General features: G+C 36.1%; 1 long non-coding RNA gene across 3 annotated transcripts in view; it reads right to left on the bottom strand.

Moving 5' to 3' along the window:
- Window positions 1-16,458, bottom strand: part of LOC126299439 (uncharacterized) — a 182,861-nt gene extending 166,403 nt beyond the window's left edge. Inside the window, exons 1-4 of one of the 3 annotated variants that reach the window (XR_007552806.1) lie at window positions 15,635-16,147; window positions 15,414-15,498; window positions 14,120-14,571; window positions 9,948-10,440 (exon numbers count right to left, since the gene is read on the bottom strand). This is a non-coding gene — a long non-coding RNA (uncharacterized LOC126299439). Of the gene's footprint in view, window positions 1-9,947; window positions 10,441-14,119; window positions 14,572-15,413; window positions 15,499-15,634; window positions 16,148-16,371 lie in introns of those variants that run through there. The other 2 variants (XR_007552805.1, XR_007552808.1) reach the window with 2 other exon arrangements.
- Window positions 16,459-19,058: the final 2,600 nt, after the last annotated feature.

Here is a 19,058-nt window from a genome sequence, read left to right as displayed (position 1 = left end):
AGTTAGAAGCGAATGGGAAAAAGAGCAGATGACTCCAGTATACAAGAAAGGTAAAAGAATGGGCCTGCAAAATTACGGACCTATAATATCCCTAACTTCCATTTGCTGCAAAATCCTTGAACATATTCTCAATTTGAATATAATAAACTTTCTTGAGACTAAGAATTGCATGTCCACAAATCAGTATGGTTTTACAAAGTATCACTTGTGCAAAACTTAGTTTACCCAGTTCTCGCATGATATACTGAGAACTACAGATGAAGGGCAACAGGCAGATTCCATACTATTAGATTTCCAGAAATCATTTGACATGGTGCCCCATTACAGGCTGTTAAAAAAGTACAAGCATATGGAACAAGTTCACAGATATGTGAGTGACTTGAAGACTCCTTAAAAAAATAGAACCCAGTATGTTTTCCTCGACAGCAAGTGTTCATCAGAGACAAGGGTATCATCAGGAGTGCCCTAGCGAAGCATGATAGAACAGCTGTTGTCCTCTATGTAGATAAATGATTTGGCAGACAGGGTGGGCAGCAACCTGTGGTTATTTGCCGATGATGCTGTGGTGTACAGTAAGGTGTTTCAGTTGAATGACAGTAAGAAGATACAAGACAACTTAGATAAAGTTTCCACTTGGTGTGATGGATGGCAGCTAGCCCTAAATGTAGAAAAATGTGAGTTAATGGGGATGAGTAGGAAGATCAAACCTATAATGTTCGGATACAGTATTACTAGTGTCCTGCTTGGAACAGTCAAGTCATTTAACTATCTGGGCGTAACATTGCAAAGTGATATGAGATGGAATGAGCATGTGAGAACTGTGGTACGGAAGGTGAATGGTCGACTTTGGTTTATTGGGAAAATTTTACAAAAGAGAGGTTCACCAGTAAAGGAGACAGCATATAACATATTAGCGCGACCTGTTCTTGAGTACTGCTTGAGTGTTTGGGATTCAAACCGGGTTGGACTGAAGGAAGACATCAAAGCAATTCAGAGGTGGACTGCTAGATTTGTTACCGGTAGGTGCGAACAAGACGTAAGTATTGCACAGATGCTTCGGGAACACAAACGGGAATCCCTGGAGGGAAGGCAATGTTCTTACTGAGAAACACTATTGAAAAAATTTGAAGAACTGGCATTTGAAGCTGACTGCCAAACAACTCTACTGCTACCTACATACATTGTGCCAAGGACCACAATGATAAGATACGAGAAATTAGGACTGATACGGAGAAATATAGACAGTCGTTTTCCCCTCGCTCTATTTGCGAGTGGAACAGGAAGGGAAATGACAAGTATTGGTAGAGTACCCTCCGCCATGCACCGTACAGTGGCTTGCGGAGTGTCTATGTAGCTGTAAATGCATATGTACACAATTATTACAGAGGAAGTGTTCAAGAGTGAACTGGATGGAACGGAGAAACTCAAACAGCATCCAGGTCTGAAAAAAGGATTATAATGTTCCACAATGGGAATGAAAATGGGTTCATGCGAGATGCCGGCTTCTGTTTCAGTGGACAAAAAGGAGGTGCAAATTATTATTCAAAGATGAATGCCAGACACTATGAAGAGCGGTTTAAGGACACACTCAAAAATTTATCAAAAAGATCTGCAGTTGTTATAAACCAGGCTCTGGACCACTCAATGATATATCTAGCATCACAAAATCAATCTGTAAAATGGAAGAAGAATTCTAATATTGAATGGATGGAAATCAATAATGTACACCTTACATCTAATGCAACATCATATGAGGAATTTACTAAAGCAGGTGTACTGGAACACGCATGACCGCATTTCAGGTCACAAGAAAACCTTGCAGACAGTGTATTGCACTCAGTGGACTGGAAATTAAACTTCTGTGGTTGCCTGTGGCACATCATGAATTTAATGTCACTGAACTTATTTGGGCCTTTGTCAAGAACAATGTAACAGAATTTTAAGATAAATGGTACTTTACAGTTGTATCACTCTGCTCAGGAAAGTGTTCCCCAAAATGTCTGGAGGAGTTCAGTGAGTCACTTGAATGAACTTACAAACATATGCACAAAGACCCCATTGTCTTGACATAGCAATAGAACCATTGCTGAGCTAAGCAGAAAACTGCAACAGCAGCAGTGACTCTTAATACAGCAGTAAAAATGATTAAGGAAGGTTTTACTTCATTCATCATTCTTTCCTGCAAAATTTATTTGAGTTAATTGATTTTTCATTTACTATTAAAATGTATTGTACCTTTCATTGTTCATTTACTGACAGCTGCTTGTACATCAAGCGATGATTTGCAATTTCACATTTTATTGCCCTCTACCTGCAACAACTGAATGTGGCAATGCTGTATTCGTATACCAGTACTAAGTTGCCATCTTCCACTGATGAACAGGCATTTGTCTTACAAAACTGGCACCATGCTGGTATGACAACTATGTTCCACCTCACGAATTGTAGCTATTAATGTAATTGCTTTACAAACTATTAAGATAGGAAGTATTCATTACTGATGACATATGACGTAATCAACAAAGTTTCAAGCTTTATACCTGTGCTTTCTCCAATACAGTGACTGCAACAGTATTCTCCCGCCTGCAAACAGCAGAAGATTGTGTCTTTAAAAAGGACAATGAAAATTTTTCTCCTATGTATGGTCCGGCTCATATGACACCTCAAAGTTGGCTCTCACCAAATAATGCTCAAAAAAGCATGTTTTCTCTTAAATATTACTACATATGTCATCTCCTTTTCAACTAAAATGTAATATTCACACATAAAATAAATGTAGACATTGCCACAATTCTGGCAAGGTACAACTTATCAATGTCTGCCACGAAATGTAACCAGAATATGAGACCAAAGTCAGGGGTCAATCATTATGGAATGGATAATATATGAAGTAGAGTGTGCAGAGGAAATACAAGTAAATCTGCAGCAACAACAGTTAAACAATGGTGTAACAGAGAAGTACTCACTCTTACAAAGTTAAGAAAGTGAGTGAATGAAAGTAAGGTAACAGTGAGAAAGGCTGTTATGAGCATTCATACATGCTTTTGAATAAAATAAGTATCTTGAAGAACGAGGATGACTCCTCAGAATCCATTAAATTCAGAAGCTTTGTAAGGATGCAAAGACAACCATTCAATGCACAAGTATGACAAGTACACACAAGTGTAGCAGTATTATCTCTAAAATAGAAAGAAGAACCAAGATACAAAGTAACCCACAACTACATTATTGTCTAGTTTAATTAAACTCCATTAAAATACCTTCCCAATTTGTTCAATAGTAGTTTATTCCTCAATGTACCAAACCAACCTAGAAGTGGTATTGGAAACCTGTTTGCAGAAAACTGGATTTTTGTGCCAATGTGAATGTAGTAAATAACTTCTCAAATTTTGGCCAAGGAAAAATGTGTGCTGGTACTCATTGGTAATTTGTTGCATACTGAACAAAACTGAACAGAAAAGACTACTTGTCAAGAGTGTAGCTCATATTCCACAGGCAAAACAGACTGCACCTTTGCAAGGCATTGTGTAGACTCCAACCACAAATATTCCATTCACATCAAAATAATTCACTGAGTACCTTGAGATCAAATTCTTCCAGGACTTGAAATATTAGACACAAAGAAAAAAAATCAAATGCGGCATCCAGGATGGCCACTGAATGACGAATACATTTTGCTTTCGCAGTGTTACAATAGCCAAAGGCAAACCAGGTTAGTCCTTCCACCTCCCCCACACACTCTGCATGGTTCAGCTATATATTTGTAGTGAAAACTTCATCCTTAAATTATATGAAAGTTACTGAAACCTCTATGACCTCTGTTGTGTAGTAAGAAGTACCCTGTGTCAGTATGTTGTAACAATATTCAACACATTATATATTTAATCCTAATTTTTGTTGTACATTGTATGATCTTATTTTTAATCGTCCATTAATTTCTTTGGTGGTTGTAAATTCACTGTTTCATAGTAAACAAGGAGACGTAAATAACATGTTTCAAATGGTAACACTAAAAATGAGCTTGTAACCAAAACCCAGATTGCATGAAATAAAATAAAATTTTGTAAAATCTTGGCAAACAATGGACTTCCCTCTGTAATTATTTATGATGTTCTACCAACAACCCACAATCATGTCAGTTAAAATGTTTATACAATTTTAGCTTAATTTGAGGAAGTGCACCCCCACTGAGAACCAAAGGAGATAAAACATTTTTTTCCAGATCCAAGTTTTTGTACCAGAACTGTTGAGAATAGGTCTAGTTGAAATGGCTATGGTGCAAGACAGCAACATGTCTAGTGCCACAACAGCAGGAAAACATCTTTTCCTGAGGTATAACAACAGGACACTACTGATTTAATTTAACACAGAAAGTTCAAACAATCATAAAACTTATGTAACTCAGCTGTTTTTGCTCCAAAGGTAAAAGGAAATTATTTAACAGATTACAGAGTTTGCAACAGTTTATTAAAATTACAGTCCACTTCACGAAACATTTCAGGTCATAACACAGTGACAATACTAAGACACTTAACAGCACAAGGCATTAGTTGTACACTACAAACTTTCAATTGTAATTCTTATAATGCTCTCAAATGTATTGTGAAATATTCTGTTATGGATAAAATCACAAAAGGAAAGAAAGCAGGACTATTGTTAATTATATACCTATTCTATTGACATGCTTCTGAAAAGAAAATTCTAATTTTCAAATCATAATTTTCTAATCATACACTTGACATCTTTTACATGTTATGCTTCTTAGTAAAACTGGTATGTTCTCAGTAACCAGATATGAGGAGAACAAACAGCATTAAGAGTAAATGATACATTGGTGACAGATGTGTATAATGTTGCAGAACTTTTTAACAAACATTTTATAGCTGCTACTGAAAATATGGGGTTGTCAGATTCGGTAGATGCTGCAATGGAATACCTCAGACCAGACATTTCAAGTAACTTCCATAATATGAATTTGACCCTCACTACACCAGCAGAAATAATGTCCATCATAAAATCTTTAAAATCAAAAACATCTAGTGGGTATGATGAAATATCAACAAAGTTAATTAAATAATGTGATTCTGAGTTAAGTAACATATTAAGCTATCTGTGTAACCAGTCATTTATCAGTGGAATATTTCCTGAATGGTTGAAATATGCTAAACTTAAGCCACTGTTTAAGAAAGGACATAAAGAAATAGCATCAAATTTTCGTCCAATTTCACAGTTGCCAGCATTCTCAAAAATTTTACATGAAGTAATGTACAATCAGCATTATAACCATCTTATCTCAAATAACATACTGTCAAAGTCACAGTTTGGATTTCTAAAGGGTTCTGATATTGAGAAGGCTATCTACACTTACATTGAAAATGTGCTTAATTCAATAGACAAAAAATTGCAGACAACTGGTATATTTTGTGATCTGTCAAAGGCATTTGACTGTGTAAATCACAATATTCTTTTAAGTAAATTAGAATATTATAGTGCAACAGGAAATGCTGCAAAATGGTTCAAATCTTATATCTCTGGCAGGAAACAAAGGGTGTTATAAGGAAAGAGACATGTATCAATTTATCAGGCAACATCCAACTGGGAACTAATTACATGTGGGGTCCCACAAGGTTCCATTTTGGGGCCCTCACCTTTCCTCGTGTATATCAATGACCTTTCATCAGTAACATTACCAGATGTCAAGTTCGATTTGTTTGCCAATGATACAAACATTGCAATAAATAGCAAATCAAGTGTAGTCTTAGAAAGATCAGCTAATAAAATATTTGTGGACATTAATCACTCGTTCCTAGCCAATTCTTTGTCACTAAACTTTGAAAAAACACACTACATGCAGTTCAGAACTTGTAAGGGGTGTCCCACTAGTATCTGCCTAACATATAATGACAAGCAGATAGAAAAAGTGGACAGTGTTAAATTCTTGGGATTACAGCTTGATAATAAATTCAACTGGGAGGAGCACACCACAGAACTGCTGAAACGTGTTAACAAATCTCTATTTGCAATGCGAATTGTGTAAGACATACAGAATATAAAAATGAAAAAGATGGCATACTATGCTTACTTTCATCCCATAATGTCATATAGGATGATTGTTTGGGGTAATTCATCACGCCAAGCTAAAGTTTTCCAGGCACAAAAATGTGCAGTAAGTGTTATATGTGGCATTCTTGAGTTCACACCACATATAACACTTACTGCTATATATATATAGTCAGAGTGTGTGTGTGTGTGTGTGTGTGTGTGTGTGTGTGTGTGTGAGCGCGCGCGCGCGCGCAAGCATATACCTATCCTTTTTTCCCCCTAAGGTAAGTCTTTCCGCTCCCGGGATTGGAATGACTCCTTACCCTTAAAACCAACATCCTTTCGTCTTTCCCTCTCCTTCCCTCTTTCCTGAAGAAGCAACCGTCGGTTGCGAAAACTAGAAATTCTGTGTGTGTGTTTGTGTGTTTTATTCATTGTGCCTATCTACCGGCGCTTTGCTGCTTGGTAAGTCTTGGAATCTTTGTTTTTAATATATTTTTCCCATGTGGAAGTTTCTATTTTATTTACAAATAATTTGTGAGTTAGTTTGCCACTTTGCCACTGTTAGCAAAATAATTATTTCATATGTTCTTTATACTTCATGTTTCTAATATGCCATCCTGAGTTCTCAAATGTGTAGAAAGAAGTAATTGATGTAAACACGAGATAAAAGAATTTGTGAACATTGGAGATTTTTATATTTTATATTTCCGTTCATCTATGCAATCTAAGATCTCCACAATACATTGATATGTTCCAAAATAGAGTTTTGTTTGTTATATGTTCTTTGAACTTATTAGGTTCTATATTCCATCTTCACTTTCTTTGATGTTTATGAAGTGTGATCATTCTTGTGATGGAACATGATAGAAAAAGGTGTTGTGCCCCTGGAAGTATTTTTACTTTTACATTCAAATTTATCTTTATACTTTCAGCCAAAAACTTTCATAAACCTGTAAGCCATTTATTGGAATAGATTTTTATTTTTTATCTTCTTCTACTCAAAAGTAATACAGGTTACTCCAAAGATGTAACATGAGACATGCTAATCTACATAAATCCACCTCACAATGCAGCTTTAAATTTCTAAAACATAATGTGGAAATAAATTGAGACTGACAACAATAAAGTTGTTATTTCACTTTGTAGCTAAGTAATTTTCTAAGTAGAAGGGTTGAGGCAGGTGGCACAGCCCGCTCTCCTCTGGTGAGGGTGTAAATGTCACTTAACATGACTCAACAAGATAACTAGAAACTGAATTGGGACAGGAACTCTGTCCTGTCATGGAAGCTATTAAGAAGAATCTGGAGAAGGTGTCTGCTGAGATATTACTGGCACTGCAAAACACAATGTGGAAAAGTGCTTCAATAGTTGTGTGTATTGAGTCTACAGATCTACAAGAATTCAAAAAAATGTAAAACAATTGACATCATACAGCAACAATTGACATTTTTAGTCACCTTCTATATTACTTTATATGCACTGTCATTTGATAAATGTGAACACACTTCTTCAGCTTGCTGCAAATAATACAATATGCTGTGGTAATTTACAGGAGGTCTTTACTTCACTGGTACAGTTATCCTCCTTTGTCATCACACAAACGAAAATTTAAAGTCATTGTGGTCTAAAACATTGACTTTCTGTTCAGAGGAACCAAAGCTTTTACTCAATTTGTCACAATAATCTGTGATATCTTATTTATTAAATAAAACAGAATGTAACATTATTTTCAACAAACATCACTTAATCCTTAGGCAGAAGTGGTGAAGTGCAAATGTATAAGACATGTCCCATGAATCCTCATACTCCGGCTGCAAGGAATCCCTTACTGCTTATTTCTGTATGATCAGCATTCCCAGAAGAATGGCTTACCTGTGTCCTAATACCCAAAGTGAGTGAGCTCAATCTCATGTGGTGACCTGGTTGTCCTCTGTCATGGTTCCTCTCCTGGGGCTGCTGTCAGTGGGAGTCTCTCATGGGAAAGGAACCATCCTGGCATCTGACTTGTGCAATTTTAGTGAAATTATGGAAAAGCTAAACCTGGATGGCTGGACTGGGATTTGAACCAATGCTCTCCCAAATGCTAGTTCAGCATCTTGCCACTGTGGCATCTAGCTTGACAGGAATATAAGATACAATTTCAACTCTGATTCCCAGAAGTGATGTATTTTGTCTGTGGAAAATTTCTTCACACATTTTGAACCAGAATACAGCACTTCATGTTCTCTCCTAGCAGGAACTGCAGAGTCCCGATGAGAACTATTTTCACATACTATATTCTGCTAGTGCCAGTTTAAACTGGCATCTTGTCACTAATAACATTAAGTGTCTCTTCAGATGCTACAGCCAATTCCACTCGATATTTGCACATTTCTACAGTTGTGTTATCATTAAGGATGACATGATTACATCCACTATCACAAATGGAAAGGACTAAACCGTACGCCAAGTCTGCCAGTGATCCAGGCATACATTTTCTGAGTGATTACTAAGATAGCTCAAGATTGGTTCTATCACATCACCACAGGATTTCTATAATTTACTGCTCACATAAGTTAGATATGCCAGTGGTTTCATCACTGTTTGCCTCAATAAGTAATAGTGTACATCAAAAAGTACACTGCCAATGATAAATATTATGCACAGGCAAGAGATAATAACTAGGTGGAATCTGCAAAATTATTGGATGTTCATATTTAAATTTGAAAACAAAAATAAAAAAAAGTGTCTGAAGCTTCTCAAACATTTCAGTTCAGTCACTTTTGCATTTTGTGTTAACCTTCGAAGAGAGAAAAATTCACAAAGCAAACATACTTTGCACATTTTCGTTAAATTATTTCCAATGCAATTATATTCTGTATAACTAACATTTAAGAATCATTTCATTGTGTAAATGCATGCAGAAAAACGTGCAACTCTCAATACGATAGTCTGCTAGTTTTAGTGAAAAATCATTCTGAGTATCACCATGGCATAAGTTTGACAGATGTAACAAATACTGGTCTGGAAGTGTTGAAACTTTCAATTATGAAAGCAAGACACTTCTTACAAGTGTTATGTATTTTAACTACAGTACTGCAATATATATTACACATTCTCCCTTTAAAAAAATCCATTATGGTTGATATGAAATGGTGAAAGGCATAATGCCAAACTATAGTACAATTCAAATTACTTGTTAGTTGAAACTTCACACCTTGGTACTTAGCTTCTCCACACGGAGCTTGCAATGTGACACAATAGCTGCAACTGCCAATGCAACAGACTTTCAGTTGACTTGCAGTGTATGTATACAACCATTTACCAGGCAGTGCTGGATCCTCTTTTTAATTGGTACCAGCTACACCATGCAAAAATGAGTCCACCCCTTGTATGAGTTTTCACAAGGATGGAGCTGACAGCCAATTTGGCAACATACAGTGCCAAGTAATTTTAATCAGATTGCAAAACAAACAAAAAATACAGGCATTATTTTTCTTTATAAATGCCAGTTATGTGAGCCACAATTCACCTCAAATAGTCAAAGCTGTCACACCTACCCATATAGCCAATGTATGTGCGTGGCCTGAACATGTATAAGAAATTTATTTTAAGGGAAGAATAACCACAATAATAGTAGTAATAATAATAATGTGGTAATATGTATAAAAATTGCAATTTCCTTTTCTGTAGGTAATATGTCATAATTGTGTGTGATCAATGCTAAAGGAAAATTACCTTTTCTAAAATCTACACTGTAATTAACTGTATGTAGTGTATGTTAGAAATACATAAAAAATAGGTAAGATACTCTTGCAAAGACTGAATGAGGCAAACTGAAAAAAAACTACTGATACAACTCAAAATTTAAGTGAGGATGGAGTGCGCTGTGATGAATGGATGTAGTGAAACACATGGACCAGTCACAGTTCCTCATGTTCATTTTAATTTTCTTCACTTTCCTATTTACATAAAATTTCAGGCAAGCAGCAAAGGAAAATACAATAGGAGGCTGAAAAAGTTTATATTCTAAAGAGGAGTTTTTATTTAGAAACTTGTTTTGTAAGAAGTATAAGAGAATTACATAGTTTCTTCTGCTAATAACCTAAATATTTTTACTATTACACAAATTCAGTACATGGGCATCATGTAGCCACTTCTTTAACCTGTCAACTGACCAATGCCTTGTTATAATTAAATATCATACAAACATTCTCTGGAACACATAGATAACTAGCTAAATGCAGTACACATTGTTTAATTTGTCCTTATGTTATTTTCCACTGTTGTGTAGAATTCACTGGTGGTGATGACTGAAGATTTCAGTCTGTTAACACCTGTGTCGCTCAGAGGGAACTGACTCCTACTTGCTTCAGAGTTTTCATTAACATTTAAACAACAGCAACCTGAAACAAACTATTGCCAGCGGTTTTGAAATAGTGGGTCATGCAAAACATAATTATGTTTCTGAGTACACTGATAAATGATTTGACAGTTACATAATACACAAATTCATATGTATTTCCACCTACAGAAACTCCAGAAATAGTTGCTTTAACTTTAATATATGAGATGCAGGAAGTTAGTTCGTCAGTAAATTATGAGGAAGCAGCCTACCATACAATTACCTTTGGTATTAAGAATAAAAGTTATATAATGGAAATTATCCCCTCCTACCCCTTTCAAGTTGACTAACATCAAATCCTGCGGCAATAAAATTAAACAAACAAACAAAAAGCTCAATGAACATATATGGTTCAGTTCCAGTGGGCAGGGTGTAACATGATCACAAAACTACATCCATATTCCGTAAATCTCTGTGAAGTGCATAGTGGAAAGTACTTCGCATTGTACTAGCTATTAGGATTTCTTTCCATTCCACTTAAGTACGGAGTGCAGAAGAACAGATTGCTTAAACATCCCTACATTTGCTGTAACTTGTCTCATGTTGTTATTGAGGCAGGAGTCATTTGTAGGAGGTTGTAGTATATTCCTTGATTAGTCACTGCCGACCGCGGTGGCCGAGCGGTTCTATGCGCTTCAGTCCGTAACTGCGCAACTGCTAAGGTCGCAGGTTTAAATCCTGCCTTGGGCATGGATGTGTGTGATGTCCTTAGGTTAGTTAGGTTTAAGTAGTTCTAAGTTCTAGGGGACTAATGACCTAAGATGTTATGTCCCATAGTGCTCAGAGCCATATGAACCATTTGATTAATCACTTAAAAGCTGGCTCTTGAGACTTTGTAAGTAGCTTTCATAGAATAGTTTGTGTCTATTGCAGTTCAGTTTTTTCAGTATTTCCGTGATGCTCTCCAATGGGTCCAACAAACATGGGACCATTTGTGGTGGATTTCTTGGCATACATTCAATATCTCCCGTTAGACCTATCTAGTATGCGACCCACACATTTGAGCAATATTTGAGAATCGTCTGTACCAGTGTTATGTGATTGTGTTTATTTGTGTTAAAAGATAAAGAGCTGCACTATTTACTGCCACTCTTAGTTGCATGAGAAACTTGACAGCTTTCCAAAATGCGTCTACAAATAGGTTGGGCCAACCGTATAAAGCAAAACATGTTTGGAAACTGAAAAAAGATCTCAGGAGGATTGTGTTGCTTATTAGAAGGTGCTCTTTCTACACCATTTTTAATTTTAATTTGATTTTCCAATATTATGCTCCACTTTGTGGAAGCACAGTTGTGTTTGCAGGTTGCAGTATCCATTTGCATTGGTGACTGATCTTTTAAATTTATTTTTTGTAGTTTGTCTGCTTCTGGGACTTAAAAACAGTGTTCTGAAGCCTGTGAGGTATGTGCTTTCTTTTCCCATCCAAATTTTGAGATCCTGTTCCAACTGAGTCTTAGGTGAGAACATGGTTGTGATCAAATTTCATTAATGACAGAAATGAATCTCTCTGAAGGGCATTTATCAGGAGGTAAGGGAAGAGAAAAATGACTGGGTGGTGTATTTCAGTATATATGTAACTCCATTCCATGTTGTACTATGTACCGAAGCTGTAAATCAGTATTATTTGTGTATGAATGCGTAGTGTGTGTAGTAATCATAATAGTTCTGATGCAAATGAGCTAAAGGTAATTCAGACATTTGTGAAAATGGCATTACAAAAATAATGGCTACAATTCTGAAGTGTTTCAAGTAAATAACACTGAAGCAAAAAAACTTTGTAAATACCCACTATTATATCCAAGGAAAATTGTTGACTATATTATTGCTCCACCTCTTACAATAAACTAGTTCACATAAACCATTGCCATATGTTATTACAAGAGTAAAAACTATTTAATCAATTTTATTATTGCTTTTATGTCCAACCAGCCGAGTTTATTGTATTCCACTAGCTGCAGTCAGTTTCGAAGCACAAAAGGCTTCATCCTAATGTACACAGCAGAGCAATAGATGTATTACACTTCCACAAGTGTACTGACAACATAAGAAAGTAACTATAGGCCACCATAACTCCAACCCAGTTTCTATATTCAACAGCGTGTAATACAAATTGTTTGTGGCAGGAATTCAAAAATGTCCTGCAAGAGCCTGTTCAAAGAACTGGGCATACTAACTACTGTTTAATTGAATTTCTTCCACATAATTTACCTCTCTTCTGAAGCAAAAGTTCAGTTCACAGAATCAATACTAAAAATGAGAAAACCTTCATAAAGACTTAGAGCCACTCACTTTGGTTCAGAATTGTGTTAATTATGTGGGAGCAGACATTTTCAATGACTCGCTGGCAACCATGAACATTTTTGCTGCTAATGACATATGATTTTAAGTGGAACTTAAAAAATTTGTTGGTGGTGAAATCCTCCCAGTCCTATATTTATGTTGACATGGCATCCACTGTGGTACAATTACGTAGGGCATTTCAACCTTCTAAGCAGTGTACATTTTCTGCCTGCATCTAGTGTAATCAAAAGGTCAAACATGACATTGTGGCATAAAGTGTTTACACATCATGTATCTGAGGCAGGATATGGGAACCAGTCTGGTATTTACATATGTGGATGTGGGAAACTGCCTAAATACATCCCTTAATGATCCGTAGTGGCCAGATCTGTAATCATAATCACGAGCTACCTGCGTAAAAAACAAAAGTAATCAATTTGTGTCTTTAGCTGAGAAAGTCACTACATTCAGATGTGTTCATTGAGTACTGTATACTATCAACTGTTTGGCTACAAGCAATGGAAACAAACTGCCAGTAACAGTACGCAGTACAAGGGCCGCCAACACTGCAAGTACTCTTCAACCAAAGAATCCAATGAATTCAAGTCAGGGGATCTGGGACGCTAAGCTTTCAGAGAACTTCAAATATACACTTGTTATGACAACACTTTTTCCAAATACTTAGGCACTCAGAATTATGATAAATCAAAACAGGGGCAGTTTATCACTCTTTAATTTACACGTCACTTGACACTTGAGGTGTTTCGAAAGAAAGCTGGCCATACACATTAACAACTTTGTGAAATTGGCATGAAAGCACCTGTGCACAGATCGCACCAAAGAAGCAGAAACATCTGGGTAAAGTTAACTGTCAACGGCAATTTCAAATTTGTAACCTCTTTGTGTCTATCTCCTCATGAGATGAACAGATGAAGTTGCTGAAAAAAATATGGAAAAGGGGGCAAGGGGAGTAGTATGAATATCATAAGCACTACACACTACTGGTGGTGGTTTCCAAAAGTTAATAATCCACTATTTCAGCTAGCCAAGGTTCACATTATATATTTTGTTGCCTTTAAGTTAATTATAAATCTTCCGTCACACATATAGTTGTATTTGGTCATAGTTTTAATCTGTGCATTGGAAGCTTGCATTTTTCTTTGTGATGAGTGGCAAATTATCACATCCACCCCAACCTTGACCTTGGGCTACACTACAAATCAGTATGTCACCAAAGCCTACTTTTCAATGGAGGGGAGGAGGGGTCCAATATCACAATCTATTCACTGTAATTGAGTTTCAAATGATTATTTCTAGGCATATAGCAATTACTGCACAAGAAAATAAAACTTCCATAAATATATAGTTAGTATTAGTTACTTTTTAGCATTTTTAAGTAGCGAGATATACCTGCTTTTGATGATCTTCTTGTGAAGCATCAGAAGTCTAATGTTGTTGGTTGAATTTTCCCAGAAGGTTATACTATACCCAATAACCAATTCAAAGTATCTGTGAGACACATTTTTGCTTCTGTGGGACACGTCAGATAAACCACACATTGCAAAGTTCGACTATTTAAATTGTTTGCTATGACATCTACTTGTGCCTTCCAATTAAAAGTATTTGTCTAGACTTGGCCCCAAAAACTTAACATGGCTTACTTCTGTCATTTCCTGGCCATTCTGAGTTATTTTATTTTCAACTGTTTCTGGTATTTTAGCTCTAAACTGCATCACGTGGGTCTTTCTTACATTCATTTTCAGTCCACTTTGATAAAACCAGGATTCAAGGTTTTTTGATGTTTTGAATACTATATAGGATACTTTCTAGGACATTATATTCCATTAGGACTGAGGTGGCATCTGCAAACAAGACTGAATGCACATCATTATTTAATGGCAAGTTATATACAACAGAAACAGGTATCGACTCACTATTGAACCTTGGAGATAAAAAGTCTTCAAGCCTCAGAAGTAATTGCTTCCATTTGTGGTTACTCTATGTGTTCAATCTACCAAATATGACATCAACCACTGAAACTCACAGGCCCTGATACTATATCTTCGTATTTTGAAAACAAGTTATGTGTGATACATTAAAACAAAAGGTTTTGACAGGTCACAGAAAATTCATGTGACCATTTTACTTTATCTAATGAGGAGCTTATTTTTATCAGTTAATTTGTCAATGTCATGTATAAAGCTTTTCCCTTTCTGGAAAGCTACGTGATTTGTCAAGTATTACTGTTTTTATCAGAAACTTCTCCATTTGTTTGGTCACAACCTTTCCAATGACTTACAGAACACTGTGCAACAGACAAGTTTTCCTACATATTCTGGTAATAGCTTTTTGAAGATTGGCTTCATCTTATCATATTTCAAGACATTTAGAAAACATTCCTGTTCTAGAGACTGGCTAATTATTGTAGTCAATGGGTAGGAAATAATATTACACACAGCATTTACAACAGTGATGGGGATTCCATCGGACCTGCCTGACAGCAGAAATGTCGAAATATTCGAATAACATCATGGAAAAAATAACTTTCACCAAGAAAGTTCCATTACACTGCAAAAAATAACAAATTCAGCTTCTACTCCTGCAATTTCTCAGATCTTGTACGAATGTCTATAATATAACGTAGGCTGACGTTGCTCACTGTTGTAGTAAATATATGAAAAGAACATTTAAAAAACGCATTGACCTGTAACATTTAAAGGCAGCAACTATTCTTCTGAAATGGACACGTTCTTCTTCATCGGGACTTACGTTCACTTCGGCCATGGTCCCTGTCACATTAACAACATAAACAATTTCAGGAAACTAAGTCGCTTTTCAACTATACAGAAACATGTCAGTTTTTCAGTAATTATTAGTTATTAGTATGATCCAAGAAAACTTCTGTTTATGTTAGGCGGTACAAACCCAACGAGTAGCTACACCATCTCCACTAACAACTAAAACTAATTCTAACGATGTTTTCAACTACTGCTTCATATTTACAGACACCACACAATGACGCCCATGCAGAAACTATACTTCAGATTCGAAGCAGTCAAAGAGTATAGTCGAAAACTCAAAGTTCATAAGAATGCATGTTGTTGGCGTAATCTTCAGGAGTCCTACGGCTGGTTTGGTACAGCTCTCCATTTTATCCTGTCGTGTGCAAGCCTCTTCGTCTCCGAAGAACTACTGCAACCGACATCCTTTAGAACAGTCTTAATGTATTAATATAGTGATGTCGCTCTACAATTTTTATTTTAAACACTTCCCTCCAGTACTAAATTGGAGATCCCTTGATGTGGCCTGTCAGCAGATCCCCTCTTTTAGTCAAGTTATGCCACAAATTTCATTTCTCTCCATTTCTATTCAGTATCTTCTCATTAGTTAAATGGTTTGCTGGTCTAATCTTCAGCATTCTTCTATAGCACCACATTTCGAAAGTTTGATCATTGTTTGAAAATTGCTTTCCTCATAAACCAATCAGAAAGAACTAAACAGCCATGTAAAAAAGCGGTGGTTCACTATAACGATTAAAGTATCTTGTGAAAGGAAAAGGGAAATGTGTCTATTGGCAAGGTCAAGTAGGACCCTGCAGTAGTTACACACTATAAAAACTACTCTCAATTCTAAATAAGGCTATTACAAATCAAAGAACATACACATAATGTCAGAAATCAGTAACTTTGACACCAAACAAAACGGTGTATGGAATGTAGTGAAATGAGAGACAGGACAACCAACCACAGAGCAAGATAATCTCATTAGGTGGTCATGTCGTAACTGTGTTAGTGATGAACGTGAAGATTTTCTCAACACAATAAATTCAAAAGACGAAGTTAACAAGTTACTGAATACTGACTTTGAGACCCCCAGAAAATAAATTGCCACCTTGAAGAAAGAAAACGCGAAGCTATTAAATGAAAAACGACGATGGATCTGTGGAAACAGTGAACCAGTGGAGAAAATTGGCCAAAAAAAAGTCAAACTCAAAGTGTTAAAAGTGATATGCAAACCGAAAAAAGTTATGATAATGGCGAAAATCGTGTAGAAAGAAAGGCAAAATGTGTCGAACCTAGAAATAAATACAAGTGGGTTGCAGCAACGTACAAAAACAAAGGAAGGAAGCATCAAAAACGTGACAAACAAAGAATCGGAAGTGACTTCTTCATAACTGGTGATTCATAATTATAAACGTTGCAGTGTCAAATACTAAAATTAGTGTCCGCCCAGGGATAGGTATACATCAATTAAACAGTCACCTCAAGAACATGCAGACAATTAAGCAAAAAGCATTCCTACTGGTACATCACAATGAACACTACAAAGGTGTATTCGTCCACGTTCGGACGAACTCGCAACGAAACAGTAGTGAAGAAGAGATTGTAAACGAACCAAAAAACTAATCCGGACTGTGAAAATCGTGTAGCCAGCATCAAAGTTAATTATTAGTAGTATGTTACACAGAAAATCGATAAGTGATAAATACATTGACTAGATAAAGAATCACACCAGAGAGCAGTGCAACAGACTTGGTGCAGTTCTCTTGGATTCGAATAAATTTATCAGTGATAAATGTGTAATACAAGATGGGCTGCATCTAAACAGGCTAGGATCGGCGAAATTTAATACTATATATATTAATATTTGTAAGATCATACTTAGAAAGGGAAACTAGTGTGCAGAGATGTTGTAAAAGTTGATAACGAAGTTGAAACGAAAATACACAAACAGCGTTTCAAAACAGACGCCATTAGGAATATCCAAAAAAGTAACAATACGTTGGAAATGCAATTGAACATAAATGGGTTAACTTCAAACTAAACAAATGGCAAAGAAACAAAACTTAACAACTTGCCAATTATTTTGTCAGAAATACCAAGTATCAAGGTTGTATGCTTGAATGAACACTGGTTTGTAAAGATATATCAAAATCTTAAATAACCTTGATAATTTTTGTGTTGCCAGCAGCACTTGTAGGAGTAATTTAACTTGAGGAGGATCGTGCATACTTGTGGAAAGATCAATGGAATATGTGCAAGATTAGATTTCAATTCCTTAACGAACAATGTGTATTTGAAAGCTGCTGCGTAGAATTAGGGCATAATATTGTAATTTTATCTGTCTATAGAACTCCATTCCCAGGAGAAACGAAACATTTTTTGTCGAAATTCCAGTGTCTACTGCAAATTCAAAAAGAAACTAAGAAAAGAGTCTTAATAACTGCTGATTTCAACATAGATCTAGCCACTGAAGCCAATAACTCAATAAAATTCATTGATATGACTTAGATATCGGATTTCAGCGCAAATTTCACTGATTTGACTCAAGTAAAAGAAATGTCTGCAACATTAATATAATATTTTAACCAATTACATGTATAATGAGACAAATAAGTTTTGCTTCGATTTAGGATTTTCTGATCATGGTGCTCTGTTTATCTAATTACCTAAAACAATACAACTTTACTAAAAACAAAATAAAGAAAAACCTACCCCAAACACCAGTTCAGCAACGAACATGTGAACTTATTCTATCATAGATTAAGTAAGGTGGAGTGGGCAAGAGATCATAGTATTTCTTGCTCTGAAAATTTTGCTACTTTCTTGGAAAACTTCCTACACATTTTTAATGAAAGTTTCCCCCTTATTGTACATCAGAGGGAACCAGTCACAATGCAGCAGCATGTGCACATAAGAACCGAATTATTTATTATTGCTAAGCCACCATGTTACTAGTGTGAGAGTGACATCATAGTGTATGTGTCACAAACGAACACATTTCACTATTGGTAGAAATAATGCTGTCATGACATATTAACGTCATAGCAAAATCTATAAGCACTGCTAGTTTATCAATTTCCAACCAAAGATACTGTATGTATCTGAAATGCCACACTGCCATAGACAAACCAAAGCCACTGATACATTAATAGATTTTGTGATGTCATCGTTTATGTTTTAAAATGAGTTCATTGTTAGAAATAATAGTGACATCATAGCAAACTTCTGAGGTTTACCGATTTCCAATCAAGGATACTGTTTGTATAAGCATTATCAAACGCTATGTGATCAAAAGTATCTGGACATCCCCCAAAAAATACGTTTTTCATATGAGGGGTATTGTGCTGCCACCTGCTGCCAAGTATTCCACATCAGCGACCTCTGTAGTTATTACACATCGCAAGAGAGCAGACTCTAGGGCTGTGCGGAACTTACGGACTTTGGACGTGGTCAGGCGATTGGGTCACTTGTGTCATACGCTATAAACGAGATTTCGACCCTCCTAAACATCCCTAGGTCCACTGTTCCGATGCGATAGTGAAGTGGAAACGTTAAGATCACGCACA

The sequence above is a fragment of the Schistocerca gregaria genome, chromosome X (genome assembly GCF_023897955.1).
Source record: "Schistocerca gregaria isolate iqSchGreg1 chromosome X, iqSchGreg1.2, whole genome shotgun sequence".
In the NCBI taxonomy this organism is placed as follows: domain Eukaryota; kingdom Metazoa; phylum Arthropoda; class Insecta; order Orthoptera; family Acrididae; genus Schistocerca; species Schistocerca gregaria.
Note: the sequence above shows the minus strand (reverse complement) of the source record. Positions and strands in the feature narration are given on the sequence as shown.